At 40.0% G+C, this 12,858-nt stretch overlaps 1 protein-coding gene across 4 annotated transcripts in view; it reads right to left on the bottom strand.

The window, feature by feature from the left end:
• The window catches only part of LOC111222517 (protein-methionine sulfoxide oxidase mical2b-like), a 71,625-nt gene extending 59,043 nt beyond the window's left edge, over positions 1-12,582 (bottom strand). For all 4 annotated transcript variants that reach the window (XM_022746274.1, XM_022746275.1, XM_022746278.1 and 1 more), the window contains exon 1: positions 12,432-12,582. The gene's annotated coding sequence lies outside the window, so the exon portion shown is untranslated. The remainder of the gene's footprint in view (positions 1-12,431) is intronic.
• Positions 12,583-12,858: the final 276 nt, after the last annotated feature.

The raw sequence follows: 12,858 nt of genomic DNA, 5'->3' as shown, positions 1-12,858 counted from the left end.
TTACAGTTCAACTGCTTGTAGCACATCTTCCAGCTGACAGTCAGACGTTAGTCGATGCTCATTAAGTGACCATTAACTGTTAACTGACAAGATTAAAATGTGCTATTTAGAAAAGATACGTGTCTGTAACCCCTTAAAAAATACGGATACACAGGGGTTAAAGAGGACGCGTGAACAGCCAGGCTGGCAACGTAAACAGGAAGAATAATGTTGCCATGGATACCGTCTTTTGTATATATTTGTTTACTTTTGGTAGATTGGCACGATTAAATGTATGCTGAAATAGCTATGAGTGACTTAAAAACTTATAGACATTTGTTTATGATGGACATTGAATGGAAAGTTGTGATGGAAAATCTGCTACTGGTTTTTGAAGTACCTTAACGGCCTCCATCAGCTGTGAGTCACATCCACTTCTGCAGCTCCAACAGCTGACTGTGTTGACAAGTGAAATCAGGGGGACGAACTACAGCGACTAACTTATCGTCAGTTTCCATCGGACCACCAGCGTGCACCTGTCCCTTTCACCTCGTGCAGTATTTTTGCCTTACGTCTTTCCATCCATGCTCACCCTGCATCCACCCACCCCACCCCCACTGCTTCACAGTTTCAAACCCTTTGGAATAGACGTTTCTATTCCAATCTGCTTTTCAGTGAAGGCTTATTTTGTGCTCTATTGTAATATATCAAACAAATGAGACAAACATTACCATTTAAGAACAGTGGCATAGAAAATTATTTCCTCTCATTCTGCTTGATAATTATCGACTCTCAGTCAGTGTCTGTATAATGTGATTTTACAGCTTCCATGACTGTAATGACACGTGGAAGTGATTACAAAACATCTCATTTCTAACGTCCAACTTCTTAGTTATGACTCCACAAGTTCCTTAGGGTGCACTATACATAGACGCCCCCTTCCTGTTACCCATGCAAGCCTATTAACACTAGGCATTCATATATCTATTCTTGAACAGTAAATGGATGACTTGCTAATCAAGTCAGTAGGTTCAAGTGTCCATAATGGTGGTGTAACATGTAATAGAAGCACCTTTCCAAAATAAGAGGATGCCAACAGCACTTAAGGATATTAACATGCATGAAAAGGATCCCACAGATGTGACGGTCAGAGGTCAGTGTTAAGATCAGTGAACCAAATATACATGTCTCCGGTGTGATACGGAGATGTGTTTGAACTAGAAGCAAAGTGAAGCAACAATTAAAAAAACATAAATAAAAAAAAAAAGAAGTGGTGAGAGTTAAAGGTACGGGACTGTGGTCGGGATGTGCTCGTCTTAGAATAAAGACTGGACAAAGCCAAACTGTTTTTCACGTCCTCCAAAGAGAAAAATTGAGAAACACTTATCAAAACTACTCATCAGTTTGTCGTTATTTTTGGAATTTCATTCGTAATAATTATGAAGATTGTTTTATTGCCCAGCCCTAATGTTAGCTGCTTTTATTTTTCGCATATCTATCATAGATAATTGATTTGTGGTTAAGGAGTCCTGCACACTCTGACATGAAAACCAATCAAAGCTCTGGCTCAGTGGCTAAGCACAATAAACCAAGACCGCCTACACCAAAGTTTAATAGTGACCAACACTAGGAAGTCATTCAAGGAAAAAGTGTATACCTTTAAAGTTACTGGGCTGGGACACCCTTGGCTGCTGCAGTCCAACTTCATGTCTCTCAACTGTCTAGTCAATAAATTGTGAGAAAATAGTGGCCATCAGACAGAGCATAAATTTGAGGAAAGTCACATGAGATTGTTCCCTGTTGGAGATCCAAGTCTTCTAACTCATCTTTCAAGAAAAGCTAGTACAGTCTTAACAACGAGCCACATCAGCTGTGGTCAGAGTGACAGAGCTCAGATAACATCCATGAACCCAGAGACCCCTGCAGCCTAGAATTAGAGATCTGAATCCTGCATTTACAGAGGGAACGCAGCACAAGTCTCCAAGAAATGTTATTACAAGCTTGAAGTCACTCGAGTGAGAAGTCAGGACGAGTCATGTCGGAGATTTGGGGGTAAAGTTTATAACATTAAAGAGCATGGCGTCAGGTTACCAGTCACCTGAGGCACAAGGAACTATGGTATACAGGTGACAGGTAGAGCAGGAGAAATGTGTCACTCGGCCAGAGACAAAGAGGCACATTCACCTCATATCACTAAACATGTAGTTTGTCAACATCTCCTTTTCATAAACCTGGAAAAGGTGAGATCTGAAACACTGCAGAGGTCAACAGAGGGTATTTGTTATTCTCCCTTTGAGTGGCGGTTATCTACACTGCACTAATAACCATCTGGAATGACTCGTATACTTCAAGGAACTGGATTATGCCACAACATGTGAATGAACAATAATCTGTTGCAGCAATATGATATGAAATAGGAACGCAGCGAAGTAGTGAGGACTGTATTCTGGCTTTCATTTGTCTTTGAGCGAATTCTTTGCCAAAGAGCTGCAACACGATTCTCATCACATTCCTTCACTTTGACTAAAGTGTTTGCTTCGATACTAAGAAGCTGATTCCAGAATAAGTATAAACTGATCCAGTTGGCCGATGCTATTGTGTCTCCTGTTTCGGAAAGAGCCTCCAACACTTCACCATCATGTACACGTGGCAGAAAGCTGTATTGCCACCTTGCTGTGAGAAATACTGATCACAGAATATAAACCTTTAACTTTGTCCAGAATCCACGTTCATGAAGCTGGGAAGACAAGACTTTTCCACACGAAATGCATTATAAACTGTAATGACATTGTCTTAAGATCTGGTCAGGCTACCAGCCCTGGTAGCCTAATGGTTAAGATATACACCACATAACCACAACATCCACAGTTTGAACTTTTTGCATCACATAAGAATACATAGTACAATTCAATTTAATTATTAGTGTTTAAATTTTGTTTTAATTATGTTAGAAATAGATAATGAAGGCAATGGGAGCACTTTGCTTGGCAGAGGTTTAACACTAATTACCAAACGAATACTGATCAAGTACCATCAATGATGAACAACAGTGTAATATTCAAGGCACCAGTGGTGATAAGGTTTTGAAGCAATGTAAAGGTATTCCAGTGTAAGGTTATGCCTGTGTAAGAGCTGGGTGAATGTTAGGGTGAGAAAAGGAAGTGTGTGTGTCAATGTCTGGGAGAAGGATCAAAGCTGAGTCAACAAGTTCCTGTCCAGACAAATGAGATGCCAAAAAGAGAGAGAGAGAGAGAGAGAGAGAGAGAGAGACAGAGAGAGAGAGATCAGGTCTGTAGACAGAGGTAGAGTCAGGCAGTCAGGGGGTGTTAGACGCAGGGAGCAGTGTTGCAGATTCTTTAGTTATGAAATTTATGGAATTTAAATTTGACCGCAAAGACAGACTTGGCCAGGAGACATGCTGCTGCTGCTGAATGTGATGCCGATTAGCTCCAGCAGCAAGGATTTGTTCTGAAAACAGGAAATATGAACAGCTGGAATGTCAGAAGTGTGGACCTGCTTCTTTCTCAGGATTGCACCACAGAAAAGTCTGAGGCACCGGAGACCAGAGGACTGACAATGAATTACTGAAAGATCTGATTCCAATATCATCAGAGAGGCCTAATTCTGCATTCTTCCCAAATATACAGCCAGAGTCATAAACAACTATCTTCAGGAACAAGAAGAAGGAGGAGGAGGATGGCGAAGTCCTGCAACAGATGGTCTGTCCCCCCCCACCCCCTTCACAGAGCCCTGACCTCCAAATCATCAAGTCTCAGGGTGTCTAGCGTGCAACTGCACCTATAGTAAAAGTGGTGCTGTTTTAAAGGCAAAGGGTGGTCACAGCAAATATTGATTTGATTTCGATTGTTTCTGTAAGCGTCCTCATTTTACTTTTAGTGCCTAAAACTTTAGCACCACGCTGCGTATTGTACTCTACAGCTGCTTTCAGCTTTCACTCCTCAAATAACAATTCAACCGCTTTCAGTGACTGCTCGTAATTTTACATTCCAACTGCTTTCACTCCTTTAAGCACTTTCATTTCAACTCATACTTCTGCTCCACCGCAAATACTAAAAATGACACAACTGCTATTTCAGCATCTTTCAGTCGGTGCATTTTCAATGTCACGTCAACAACTTAAGCCGTTTCGGTGTTTCAATCGTGTCATGTTTTAACCGAAAGAGTTCTTTCATTGGCTCAAGTTTGGCTTTTTTATCGTCACGAAACAGGTTTCCTTTTTCCCTTTTTAAGGGAATAAAAACTTTCTAAAAAAACCATAGAAACAAAGCTACTAGCTGCCATCAGCCATTCCGGAGAGGAAACTAGTGGCTGAATATCTATAAGCCACATCAGACTGGTCCACGGCTGAGAGCGACACACCCATACTTAACCTACAGATAAGGGGGTCTAAGAGGGAGCGAACCACTCATCAGCTGCATATCTGCTATTCCCTGATGGGGAGACCACAGCTCAGTGGAGTGGGTAATTAATGTTAGAGTAGAGAATAGAGACAAAAATGCACATGCACAATGTGTGTGGTTGCAAGATGGTTTTTAAGTTAAGTACAGTTACAGTGCATCAGGGCAACAGCATTATGTTAAGAGCATTATGAAATGTGGAGTTTTCTTGTACATGACCAAAAGTTCAGTTTATATTCAGTGTTTCTCATCAAAAAGCATTGTGAACATTTGCAAAGCCTCTTTAAAAATGTTTCAAATCCTGTTTACATCCATGTTTGGCACAAGTCTCCTACTTCACTGTATTTGTTGGTGTGTTGCTGCATTTCCTGTTACTGACACCAACTGTCAATCAGTGGATTAGCGTGAACCCAGAGGCAAGTTGTATGCTAAAGAAAGGTCAAAATTTTTTGTCATTGTGTCTTTAAAATAAATTGACAGTGAAAAACAAACAATGTAAGACCTAAAAAAAAAAAATCGTTTTACTCCGATTACGTCCATTATTTACAATAAGTGCAGAAAAGACCGGAGGGAGAACAGTAAATTTAACAAAAATCCTGACTGTTGAACATAAACAGCTCTCAGGTTTCACTGTGGTCTACATACAGTATGTCATCTGTCCGGGCTGTAACTGTACAAGGCAACATCTGAGACATTGCTGCCATGTTTGAGTCGAGTTCTCACTAGACCGGACGTGTAAGAGGTCTTATGAGGCCATAGGAGGACAGCTGCGCTTTATGACTTTGGTCACAGACTCAAACCCAAACCGACACACATGAGATGTCAGTGTTTGCCGTCTTAACACACGAGTCCACTTGGTAATGGGTAAATGTAGAAGTATTTCATATAAATGTATGTACAGTAACAATTGCCCTGACCTACAAGTCAAAAATGTTGCATCTATGACTTACAAATTTTGTCCTTGCTGGATTTCAAATGCTTTCAAACAAGTTCTACATTTCATTATATATGTGAAATATGTGCAAAGTGACCCATTTGTAAATCCTTCTAATATTACCTGTCTTTTCCAGAACATTTCTCAAATTGCATGACTTTTCCAGGCAAACTGGTTCAGGCAACTAGAATCAGGCAACATGACTCATAAAATGGCTATGGGCTACCAAAAAACAGGTTTTCTTTGCACAGCTGAAGAATCAAAGCACTGCATGCTCAGATATCCACAATGAAAACAATACTGAACACGAAGGCAATATTAAATGAGGCCAAAAGGAAACAGCTGAGTTTTATGACAAAACTTCCCTGGGGGTAAAGTACAATCATATCCTATTTCCACCTGAACTCCAGTTAGGAGCAGAGTTAAGACTCTTCTTGTCTCAGTAGGATTGACAGAGCGCTATGAAGAATCTGATATGAGTTCAGCATCTCAGTGCTACTGTTTTTCCAAGTCTGACCTCACCTAGTCTGACTGTGGTACTGCAGAGACAAACCAAACCTGAAAATCCACCTGAAATGATCATATTCTGTTAAAAAAAAAAAATCTAATTAAAAATAGTTTGAAATTAAATTCTGTAATGTGTGTTCCAACAAAGCTCAATGGGAATTTTTTTTACAAGCAATGCTGCCAACAGGTAAAAGTAGTAAAAACTCTGCACTACAGATGTAGCCTTGCTTTGTGAGGCATTGCGTTTAATAAAAAGCAAGGCGGCAAACTGTGTAAGAGTTAAGATTATGGGTACAGTACACTAAAATCTCTGTATGGGCTCTAGTTGGCAGTATATTAGAGGAAGGAGCACGGAAAAGGGAAGAAAGATTTGCATATCCTGTTTGGTTCATCACATGTAAATACCATAAAGTAGTTGAACCCATAATTCAAATGCATGGAAATCACTCTGGATTCACACAAAAATCTGGTACTGACAACACTCAATTTCAATTTCAGTCCAGTACTGACAATGCTAACATCACACTAACTGCTGGTAGACAAAAATGCAAAAAGAGGGCTGTAACATTTTTGAATAAATGCTAATTTGCTTTTCCGCCAAGAGTTAAATGTGAAGATTGACACCACTCTCATGTCTGTGCATTATAGAACAAAGCTGTAGCCAGGAAATGCTGAGCTAGCTTAGGTTAGCATATTGTATCTTGTTTATTTAATCCGTACATTAACAAAAAAGTAAACAACATGTGGTTCTATTGCAGTTACAGTTACTATTTCTTGACAAACATGTTAACACAGAGAGCTAATTAGTAAAATTTAGAGGTGTTGGCAGATTTTTGAGAGAGTCGGGTTAGCTGTTTCACCGCTTCAAGTCTTTATGCTAATCTAAACTAAGAGGTTTCTGGCTCTAGCTTCATATTTACCGTACAGACAATGAGCAGGGTATCGGTCCCATGTCTTATCAACTTTTGGCAAGAAAGTGAATAATTTTAGTACAATGCAACACGTCTCAAGGCCTTTGCAGACTAAGCATATGATATTATGGACACGTCTTATTTACCATGGCCAGAAGTAGTAGCAAAAACTCACAGAGACAGACCTTTTTTTACGTAAACAAGAAACACACTCCCATGACAGTCACCGTAACACAGGAGGAAGCGATATGCAGCCCTTTAAAAAGTATAGACTTGGTGGAGACAACTTCAATCCTTCAATCAAATATCAAACAGTCAAAGATTGAACCCAAGACTGATTAAGTTTGCTGTTGGGTCTTGATCTCGTATCTCAAAATGATCACACACAAAACGACAGCTTTGTTTTTTTTTTTCCCTTTAGCATAATTTTTGATATGTGCAGTAGAAAACATTACCATAAATCTGTTCAAGAAAAATATACGATAAAACTCAACACATACAACATAACTCACACTTACATACACTACATTCTCTCCCTAAAAACATGTTCTCCAGGTTGGATTAAAACCATAAAAAACTACTGATGCATGGGTACCAACACACGTAATGTAAAGGCACTACTGTTTGCACATACCATTAAGTGAAGAATGATCCTGTCTCCAAGACGTCTGACGGAGGTTTTCACAGCAGTTTGCCTTCTAACTTAACAGATACACAAGGAACGAGATAACAATGTCTCTCTTCATCAGCCAGTCAAATATCAGAGTTCGAGTTAAAGATTTCTTTTAAAGGCTTCACCCTATCATTCTGACTGTGTTTCTAGGAGTAGGTTGTACTAATAAGGACATATGTTGAGTCTCACCTTTGGTACAAAGGTTGTATCAAAGCATGGGGGAGTGTCAAAGTGTCTGGTAAACACCAATAGAACTAATATGACTGTAAAAGGAAAGGTTAAGTAACGAAGCCTAATTGTTTTGCATTGTTGACATCAATGAAGACTGGATACTTCAGACCTCAGACCAAATCAGAACCTATTGAAAATTTGGGCCATCATTATACAATATGTGGTCCAACTTGTAATCAGATCCCTGGTTATATTCCAGCACAGGAACTCTTCTCCCACACCCACAAACTGTACCTATACATAGAGAAGTGCCAACAATGGCTGCCAAGGAGGTCAAACCTTCAGCAACACCGACAGCAACAGACATGTTTAGGCCTTTGGCATTAATCGGGGTCATCATGTCATCAACAATGGATGCCAATACAGCTACAGCTTTACATTTGGCCTTCATTCACTGTATTTATTGTAGAGACAATGAGCAAGGTACTGGTCTTGTATCTTATCAACTCTTGGAAAGAAAGTGAATAAGCATTTCCCACGATTAAATTTTAAAGAACAAAAAAAGTATTTAGTACAATGAAACACACCTCAGGGCCTTTACAGACTAAGCATATGATATCCTGGACACTTTTTATTTACCATGGCCAGAGGCAGTAGCAAAAACTCACAAAGAAAGACCTGTTTTTGTGTGAACAAGAAACACAAATACACTCCCATGCCTTTCACCATAACACAAGAGGAAGCAATATGCAGTCCTTTAAAAACTGTGGAGACAACTTTATCCCTCAGGAATCCTACAGTTAAATCAAACATCAAACAGTCAAAGATTGATTTGTAGAAATAAAGATTAATGAGAAGTAAGACCTGTGATGTGAAACCAACTTAGATTTTCCAATGACTGTTTTTAAAGTATTGCCTAAATATCTAATTCTATTCTAACTGTCTATAATCAACAATATGTTTTTGTTTTTTTTTTAACTGCACTATATTGTATTTTTGGATTGACACTCACTGGAAACTGAAAACCAATATAAAGTCTAACCCAGGACCTTCTGGCTTAAATAAGGCTAAAAAGAGGAATCAAGAATTTGGATTCACAGGACTAACTATTAGCTTCTGAGTAAGGAAATGAATCAGGCGTCACTTGGCACCTGTTACAACCCAGACTGTAGTAGTCTGGCTTGAACGCCATATGTTTGGTTGTACTGAGACAGGCTTTAATGTGTGCTCTGAAATCAAACCCTTAATCCCCACAGTATTAACACCAGACACTGTGGAGGTTCTGGGGCCTGTGTTAGGCCTACGAACTGCTGGCAGTTGTGACATTATCTCCCAGACAGTATGTCCACATTAAACAGCAATTGGATGACACAGTTACAGTAAGTTTAAAGCAGACAGCCACTTGTTTGCTTGAGCCAAATATCAGCATCTGCAGATACAACAGCAAATCCTTGATTTTAGTGACGCTGCAATGAACAACTAAACACAAATCTTTACTGGATATACATCTTAATAACCCCGCCCTCATGGATGGTTGTGCTAAAGTGTTACAGTGCCATAGACTGTAAAGACTCTATGTTGGTTTAGATTAAATCTAAGACCCCAATTTATAGAGTGGGATTTGGCCCCATGTGTCCCCATACACTTGAGAGGTACAGGATTTTGCAGGCTAATAAGCATTAGACCCTTGGACTGCTGGTGTGCAGTGTGTTAGCTTGCCAAACTGGCCACAAGGCTCTGAATCATTTCAGACTGCAACTCAAATGTGCACACCCAAAAACCCTTGAGGATTTGACCATGAAGAGAAATCCACTCTAAAACACTCTGCTGGCCAACTGTAGACAGCTAATGCAAGAGGCATAGATATCAATACATGTTGCTCATGGCAACAATAACAGTTATACTTCAGTGTTAAAGAAGTTGCTTTAAATGTCCGCACTTCCAACTTAGAAAAGCAGCAATGAAAGCAAAAGGCTACTGTTTTGAAGGGCTGATGCTTCTGTTCTAATTCAAAAACTTTGCGTAAGAGGGATTAAAGTGAGAGAACAATTACGGATCGGACATGTGAGGGCTCTTTCTCAAAGACGCAAACACTAAATCACTAAATTCCAAGGCTGTAACAGAGCTGTTGTAAAACCCAAAATCAACCCTCACCATCACGTTCTAGCAACTTACGGTCTGAACGTGTCTTTAAAGCTGCTTTAATTAATGTTTGTCCACTAGAAAACACTTCAAAACAAGCTGTCAGATTGGATGGAAAGTGTCTGTGAATCTTCAGGTCTCTCCACAGATTTTCTATTGGGTTTAAAGTCTGGGCTTTAGCTATAGGCCATTTAAGGACAGTCAGAGACTTGTCCTGAGGATACTCCAGCATTGTCTTGGCTGCCTGTGTGCTTCAGGTCATTGTCCTGCTGAAAAGGTGAAGTGTCACCCCAGTCTCAGGTCATGTGTACTTTGGAGCAAGGACCTCTTTGTATTTGGCTGCATTCATCCATCCATAAATCTCTCTGCCCCTGCTGCTGAGAAGCACCTCCATAGCATGATGCAGCCAGCACCATGCTTCACCATAGAGATGGTATTAGCCAGATGATGAGAAATGGCTGGTGTTCGCCAGACACGTCTGGAGTTCTGCTCAAAGAGTTCAAATCAAGCTACAATGAAAATTTTGTTTCTCAACCCAACCTTTGGGAAATCCTATGACATACCGGAGCTCGACGTGGCCTTTCTCATCTGACAGCAGCCCATCTAGTCAGACAGTGACACTCGGCCCCCTGGTGTATTTTTGTCCTGCTGCCTCTCCCTCTGCGCTGATGCAGTGACACCCCCTTATAAGTCAACCACTCATTCCAGGAAGTGACAGCTTGTGCAACTGCTTGTTTTTTTTGGCCCCACGGGAATCATGGTAGATAGATAAGAAAGAAACGCCAACATGAAATGCTCGAGATTAACATCTCCAGGGTTGGCTGCATACAGTAGGAAGTCTATCAAGGCCACGAAAATGAAAAGCAAGATGATGAGAGACAAACAGTGGCGTCACTCAAACATCAACTTGAGGACATAGTTGAGGAACACACAGAGAGTAATTACTGTAATCTGGCTGGGCTATTCAGCGGCTTCAGAAGATACTCAGACCCCTTAACTTTTTTGATCATTTTATTGTGTTTTTAATATTTAATTATTTATATTTAATTCTGGATGGATCAATCTACATCCAATAATCCATAATGACAAAATGAAAAAAAGTTTTTAGCAATTTTGCAAAGTTTATTAAAAATCAGAAACCTATTCATGGAGTCCTGGAGCTCCTTTTGTAACCTAACAAGTGCTGAGGTTACAAAAGGGGCTAAGGATCCCATTGATGATACTGATCTGACAAAACCACGGGAAATTAGTCATACCATTTAATTGCATCTCCCATTATCAGTTTTCTGATGTTTTGCAGTTTCTGGATAAATTCTATGCAAAAAACTCTCTATACTTAAATTGTGCGGCGCTAAGTGCTGGGGAGAGTTTAAACGTGCATACGGTTTAGTCAGTAGTAATGGTGTAGAACCAGCAGAAACCAGGTAACAAGCCCCTTTCTGCAATTAGCACTGTTTAAAACCATCATTTAGCAAGGATTTGTCATGGACCTCTGACCATTTAGTCCTTTATGCTGACCAAGCTGCTTCTCACATTCAGCAACTGTAAGCTACTTGCAACAATTGCTCTTCTTAATGCCTATTTACCTCAAATCCATAATCCATGTATATGAACTGAGCCATAAAAAACACATTCACTGAGGTTAACAGTGGATCCGTAGTTCTCTGACCAGCATCAACAAACAGCATAATAATTCTGTCTCCGCACTGCTGGCAGGAAGATGTAAAAAAGGAAGGGACACTCATTAAGTTTGGATCCAAGGCCAGTCCTAATGAAGACTAATCCATTAAATTACACAAGTGCAAATTGAGTAGAAGTTTAAACTACTACTGAAACATTAATCCACAACAACTGGGGGTACCAACATGAGACAAGCCTTCTCCGCCTGACTGGATTTCAGGTCTAAGAGGACATGACGCCACCTGCTACACACAAGGAATCCACTAGAAGATGAGATGAGACACACACTTATATCACTTCACATGAAACTACAAGTTCAAATGCACCACACAGAAACTCCTGAGGGAAATACATTTTGTGTGATGCTGAGGTCAGTGGGCAAATTTGCCTGCTGCGTGCTAAACTGTGAGGCTTGCCTCCTCTTTGATGCCACATTTTTTTAATGCATTTGCAACATGTTTGATGGGGATAGTATAGGCTACTTAGGAAAATAGTGTCCATTGTGGGATAAAATCATTAGCAACATCTCTCCTTTTACACAGAGTTATATATAGTAAACGTAAAATCTAATTTATCTATCCTTTTTTATCTGTGGATTACAGTAGGAATATTATCTGAAAGTTAAGTATTTATGGCTCAATTTCATAGTACATGTTGTAACTATTGATTTAACCGATGGCAGCCGGTTAATGCTTGTCAATAGTGTTAACAATATGGGTTCATATTTGTTGTTTGCCTTATCGTCATTATAGACTAAAGTGTTTTATGTAAACCACTTGACGACTGGACATTTTTTCAGGGAGGGCAGCCCGCATCACCTGTTGCACCTCTACAATCTAAGAAGTTACGGGCCAAGGATAAATTCAACAGCAGTACAGTCCGGTAACAGTTACGTTCAAACAAACATACAGACATACAGACGAACAAAAAATCATTTCCGTGGCAGTGTGAGCTGAATGTCATATATGAAGCATTTCAAAATAACATTCCCGATAAGCGCCCAGTCGTATACTCACGCTCACAGAGGAAAGGTCCATTAAAATAAACGGCCGATGAAATGACAACGGTCCCGCTGGAGTCCTCCGCCGTTTTATCCGCAATATTTCCGCAGTGGAAGTCACAAACTATCCTCACAGGGTCAGTTAACACATTTAATTTCAGCGCTGCGGTTCTCCTTCAGTGACCTGATCCTCACATGATAGCCGCCGTGTGTCTGTCGACCCTAATGTTGTAGATTAGCGTCAAGTCAGACCAACCGACGACGCTTCAACTTCCGGTTACTATGTTTCAAGAATAAAACTCTCATTAACGGCAAGCTACGTGGTAATGAAGATTGAAAAAATAAAAGTATTTTAAATTGGAGTCGCAGTCTATGACATATGTCTTATACTCTATTTTACCAAATATTCGTTAATAATTAAAGTGAATTCTATCTTCTATGTT

This window comes from Seriola dumerili, unplaced genomic scaffold, assembly GCF_002260705.1.
Source record: "Seriola dumerili isolate Sdu_G_001 unplaced genomic scaffold, Sdu_1.0 BDQW01000097.1, whole genome shotgun sequence".
Classification (NCBI taxonomy): Eukaryota; Metazoa; Chordata; class Actinopteri; order Carangiformes; family Carangidae; genus Seriola; species Seriola dumerili.
The sequence above is the reverse complement of the archived record's forward strand: the minus strand, read 5'-3'. Positions and strand labels throughout refer to the sequence as shown.